At 39.2% G+C, this 6,280-nt stretch overlaps 1 pseudogene across 3 annotated transcripts; it reads left to right on the top strand.

Annotated features, from left to right (window-relative positions):
- The first annotated feature begins 785 nt into the window (after positions 1-785).
- Positions 786-5,043, top strand: LOC149210922 (pentatricopeptide repeat-containing protein At2g27610 pseudogene; annotated as a pseudogene). Of its 3 annotated transcripts, none has more exons than XR_016252970.1 (2): positions 786-980; positions 1,848-5,042. The product of XR_016252970.1 is annotated as a pentatricopeptide repeat-containing protein At2g27610 pseudogene, transcript variant X3 (transcript). The 3 variants fall into 3 exon arrangements; XR_016252969.1 differs by having other exon boundaries at positions 786-1,648; XR_016252968.1 differs by having other exon boundaries at positions 786-5,043.
- The last annotated feature ends 1,237 nt before the right edge of the window (positions 5,044-6,280 follow it).

Here is a 6,280-nt window from a genome sequence, read left to right as displayed (position 1 = left end):
CATTCAAAGTAGGTAGGCCAAGATCACCATGAAACTGAGTTTTGTTTCCATGGACATACAAACCCTCAAGGAGCCCAAGAGAGACAACTATCCATTTAACATGTCAATTCCACGTGAAGATAAATGAAGGCCATCTCTTCACTATTTTTGAAAATTAATCGAAAGAATGCACAAATTGTGCTCCATGTCGATTCTATAAGGTAAGCATTCAAGTGCGTGCAAGTTGAGCATACAAAATAAACGTGGTAGAAACATGAGATAAAGTCTTTAACACTTTTTGTTATACCAAATAAAGAAAAACCAAGCCAACAATAATGAAGGAATACAAAAATCAACAATATTACATACTAGCTCAAACATTCTCATGACCAAAATGTGTATTTATATATGTGCAACAACTAAGGCATGAAACAATGAATACCTACAATCTCTCCACAATCTCTCATCCTTATAAGAAAAAAGAACGTGTGTGCAATAGCTAGGACATGAAACAATGAATACTTACAATCTCTCCACAATCTCTCATCCTTATAAGAAAAAAGAATGTGTGTGCAACAGCTAAGACATGAAACAATGAATACCTACAATCTCTCCACAATCTCTCATCCGTGTCTTTAATATTTTCATATGAATAGCATGTATCATAAAACAAACAATATCGTAAAAAATAATATATAAAACTTAAAACCTATATATCGTTGTGGATATTGCATATCTCAAACATATATATAACATTTAGTTTTACATTTTTCACACTGAAGTAAAATAAGCGTATGAAATTCTTATTGTTATTGTCGCGTTCTGTCACACAACCTAAATTTTTTGTGGTTTGATTACAAAGAAAGAAGGAAAATTTGCATCGGTTTATGCGTGCTAAACTCCAAATTTACTGTTTGCCTTCGCGTACACAGCATCTCTGCTATTACATCTCTCAAATTTTAAATCTTATCTGACATTCTCAAGGTCGACACTCCCTTATTGTAAGTGATTTTCCACTTTAAACAGAACACTCTGTGATTTATATCTAGATTATGCGTTTAATGATTTGCTCAATTCATCCTAACTGCGGAGAAACTTTACAACCCGATTTGGAACGGTGGAGGATGTTTCAAACGCGGATTTTCCACTTTAAACAGAACACTCTGTGATTTGTATCTAGATTATGCGTTTAATGATTTGCTCAATTCATCCTAACTGCGGAGAAACTTTAGAACCCGATTTGGTACAGTGGAGGATGTTTCAAACCCGGATTTCTAACAGTGGTTGCCAGCCTCTATTAAACAATAATCTCTTGACACAAACCGATCATAGCAAAGTCTCATTTGTTTAATCTTGGTACTTCATCACATTTTGGGTTCTGCTGAGCGTTAAATGAATCCTACATTAAAGCAGGAAGAAGCTCTTTTACCACATTATGTTACATTTCCTTCAGATGCAGATGATTAGATTCAATGATTTAAGATGCCCACATCGTTTTAGTCTCATGATATACCAACTCTGTGGTTTAAGTTTTGGCACCTCTACCATTGCCAGTGATACCAGTGTGTATAATGACAGCAAATCAAATGGAATCCATAAGAATGTGCACGTTGAAACTCAACAAGGACTCAGCGGCGACGTTTTCCATAGTTATGGTCGTCTCTTGCAGGTATGTGTGAACTCCAGATCCTTGAGAGATGGAAAGCAGATCCATGGCCACATGATCAAAACTGGCTTTCAGGGGGACATATTTGCATATAACAATCTAGTTAACATGTATGCTAAAAATGGCCTGCTTGAGGAAGCATACCAAGTGTTTGTAAAAATGACTGAACGAAATGTGGTCTCATGGACTGCCATCATTGCAGGTTATGCTCAGGATGGACAGGGGAAGCCGGCGTTGGATCTCTTCTGTCAAATGCATAGGGAAGGTGCGAAGCCAAACCAGTTTACCTTTGCCAGTTTTCTTCGGGCATGCACAGGCTTGTCGTCCCTAGAGGAAGGCATGCAGGTTCATGCCTTTGCAAGCAAAACTGGGTTCAGGTCAGATGTGTTTGTGGGGAGTGCATTGGTGGATATGTATGCTAAATGTGATAACATAGAGGATGCACGAAAAGTGTTTGACGAAATGCGGCATAAAAATGCAGTTTCTTGGACTGCAATGGTTGTAGGGTATGCACAGAATCAGCAAGGTGAGGAGGCACTGAAACTCTTTTGTCAAATGCAGTGGGAAGGCATAAAGCCTGATGGATTTTCGTTGTCCAGTGTTCTCGGTGTATGTGCAACCCTTGCATTTTTGCAAGAGGGGAAAAAGGTCCATGCCCATGTTATCAAAAGTGGGCTAGAGTCAGATGTCTCTGTAAGGAATGTTCTGGTGGATATGTATGCCAAGTGCTGTCACACAGAGGATGCGCGCGTTGTTTTTGAGAAAATGTCTGGAAGAAATGCAGTGTCCTGGACAACAATGATTGCCGGATATGCTCAGAACTTCCAAGCTGAAGAGGCCCTGAAACTCTTTCAACAAATGCTGTGGTCCGGGATGAGGCCTGATCAGTTTACCTATGCTAGTGTTGTCAGTGCTTGTGCCAGTTTAGCAGCTCTAGAAGAGGGTATCCAGATCCATGCTTATATCATCAAAAGCGGAGTTGAAGTAGATGAATTTGTTAAAAATGCTCTTGTAGACATGTATGCCAAATGCGAAAGTCTTATTGATGCGTGCACTGTGTTTGACAAAATGCTTGAGAGAACAGTTGTTTCATGCAATGCAATGATTGCAGGTTATGCTCAGCATGGCCAGATATATGGAGCCCTGGAACTCCTAGTCAATATGCAGCGCAGGGGCATGAAACCAAATCAGTCAACATTTGTCAGTGTTATCAGGGCATGTGCCACTGCAGTAGCTCTGGAGCAGGGCAAGCAAGTTCATGCCCACATCATCAAAACTGACATCGTCTCAGATATTTTTGTAGGAAGTGCTCTTGTTGATGTGTATTCTAAATGTGGAAGTATAGTGGATGCAAGCAAACTTTTCAGTAGAATGCCTGAACGAGACATTGTTTCATGGAATGCTATGGTTGCAGGGTATGCGATGAACGAGCACGGTGAGGAAACCTTCAATATTTATACTCAAATGTTGTGGGACGAGATGAAACCTAACCATTTCACCTTTGTTGGCGTGCTTACCTCATGTGCTGACCTGGCAACTTTGGAACAGGGGATACAGATTCATAACCAAAATATCAAACTTGGGTTCGAGTCAGATGCTTATGTGGGGAATGCTCTGGTTGACATGTATGCAAAATGTGGGGTGCTCGAGCATGCACGCAAATTATTCGACCAGATGTTGGATAGAGATGTGGTCTGCTGGAATGCAATGATTTCACGATATGCTCAACATGGGCATGGCAAAGAGGCTCTGGCACTCTTTGCACAAATGCAAGATGCTGGAGTGAAACCCACTCACATAACTTTTGTTGGTATTCTTTCTGCATGTAGCCATGTAGGCCTAGTTGATGAAGGATATCATTATTTTGAATCCATGAATGTGGATTATGGCATTGAACCAAGAATTGAACACTATGCTTGCATGGTTGATCTTCTAGGTCGTGCTGGGCGCCTAGTGGAGGCAAAGGGCTTTATTGATCAACTGGCATTTGAACCTGGTGCATTGCTGTGGCGAACTTTGCTTGGAGCTTGCAGAGTTCATGGCAATGTCAACCTAGGAAGACTTGCAGCAGAACATGTTCTTGAACTGGAACCACAAGATGCTGGGTCATATGTTCTGCTGTCCAACATTTATGCCTCAGCTGGAAATTGGGACGAGGTAATACAGGTGAGGAAAATGATGAACGATAGAGGGGTGAAAAAGGAACCAGGACGGAGTTGGATTGAAGTCCAAAAGAGGGTGCATGTATTTGTTGTAGGAGATAAATCGCATCCACAGAGAGACGAGATTTATGCAAAGTTGGACAATTTGATTGAACAGATCAAGAGTGCAGGTTATGTTCCTGACACAAATTTCGTGCTACATGATATGGAACAAAAGCAGAAGAAACACTCTCTAACCTACCATAGTGAGAAGCTGGCCATTGCATTTGGGCTTCTCAACACAGCTGTTGGGACACACATTAGAATAATCAAAAACCTCCGTGTGTGTGGTGACTGCCACACCGCTTTCAAGTTCATTTCCAAGCTTGTCGAGAGGAAAATTGTTGTAAGGGATACAAACCGTTTTCATCATTTCCAAGATGGGCTATGTTCTTGCGGAGACTATTGGTGACATAAAGCAACTTGAAATGAATACAAGATTCTCTACATTTGTTCCCGCCTTGAGAGACAGCTACTATGAGGAATATTATATTTTGCAGTCTCATGGTTCTTATCGCAGAAGTCAAGACCAGAAGCATTAGAAAGTAGCCATATATTTTCATGTGCTTATTTGTGAAGGAAGTGAGGACTTGGAACTCTTGCTGTGGATGTCAAGGGGGTCTTCTCTTAGATCAAGTTGGTCATTGCATTTGGGCCTCTCAACTCAACTGTTGGGACACTGTAACACTGAGCTTCGGGGACAAGGAACAAGGGAAGAGCTGGATGAGGTGACAGTCTCCATGATGTCACAGAGGGGGAGTTCAGGGGAAGACATGAATGAAATACTAAAACATTATGAAAAAATCAATGTTACATATACAAAGTAATAAGCTAATCACATGCAAATTGAACAATTCCATGAACAACATATACTATTCATGAATCATGACAACCCCAAGGATTAGCTCATTTGGTCGAGTCCCCAACGTTAAAGCACCTTTGCTATTGAGAGGTCACAGGTTCATTCTCTCGACACCCTCAGGGTCAGGCTCCGTGGTTGAGCTGGCAGGAAGTGATCCCTTCAGGTGGATCTGCCTAGTACAATATTCTGTGGATGTAGTGGTCCAGAGTCAGTGAACTACATAGAAAAGAAACATATACTATTCACGATTCAAAAAAACTTGAATACAAACTTGTGATTGATAATATCACGAAGATGTCCCAATTTAACTTCAGTTCGATGCAATATGAAAATTCCATTTACACAAACAATTAGTACATTGTCCAAAATGGTAAAATGCCAAAAATATGTGCTGAGAATGCATAGCCTGAACAGTGAAGACTAATATGTATATAATATAAATCGTTCTTCTACTACTTTGTTGCTTATGAAAATTTCTTTTGCCTCACTTGGTCATGTTGCAACATTATTGTCAGTCAACCTCCATTCTAATACCATTTTACAACCCATCAGACAATCCCACCCATGGTTCTGCTTTCCTTGCCAATTTGTGAAGTATTCTTGCGTCCACAGTCCATCGTATTGCAGCTCCTTCTAAACAGTGTGGAGCCTTCAAAGTTTAAAGGCAAGATTATTTCCCACAAAAAAAAATTTTGTGCTCTCTTAGAGTTGAGTTTGTTACAACTTACTCTTATAGAGTCAATAAAACTATATAAACACCAATTGATCTTCTAACCACTAAGAAATTGGCGACCTAAGACATCAAAAGTATAGCAAGTTGTACAATTTCTAGAGCTCTGTCCCATACATCCTCCACCATAAAATGGAAATCACCTGTGGAATAGTCCGATCATCTCTTGTAACAAATATGTAACTGGAGCTACTGAGTTTTGCAAAATCTAAAAACTGTTATTGAATTATCCTCACTTAACGAGCACAGTATATCTCTGATATTGCTATACAAAACCCTTCAATCCCTGTAGATAGTCTATAGATGCATAAGCAACCGAATGAAGGTGTTCATCTTGTTCAACCTCTGCTCAATCAACTTTTGTGGTTCCCTTGGATGATCAGTGAATTTTTAATTTCTTGCTAAAACTATTGCATACCATATCGTGCTTATTAATTGAAAATGACAAAAAATTTATCTGCAATAGTATCATCAATCATAAAAAAATCATCATTTTTACCTCTATTCCTTGTTTGATGCCAATTTATAACCAATCTCATTGCTACTTTATATTGCAAGGCTTATTGAACTCAATTATATGCTTTAGAAAAATGAAAAAGATGCCATTACATTGTGTGCTAATTGAGTCAAGGAACTAATTACCAAAGTCATGAACATTTGTATCTTTCTTCGATTAAAATAATATGGCTGATCCAAAAAGGTCCATAACTGAATTATTTAATGCAAGTACACAAGCATATCAAAATATTTACTATTTATGTGAATCAATATTTAACAGTTCAACCCATTGCAATTATTGTAACCTATGTCTTCTATTGTGTCTTTAACACGTGGAGAAAATG

This window comes from Pinus tabuliformis, chromosome 1_2 (assembly GCF_031772625.1).
Source record: "Pinus tabuliformis cultivar Carrire ecotype Pingquan chromosome 1_2, CPIR1, whole genome shotgun sequence".
Classification (NCBI taxonomy): domain Eukaryota; kingdom Viridiplantae; phylum Streptophyta; class Pinopsida; order Pinales; family Pinaceae; genus Pinus; species Pinus tabuliformis.
This window is presented reverse-complemented; position numbering and strand designations above follow the sequence as displayed.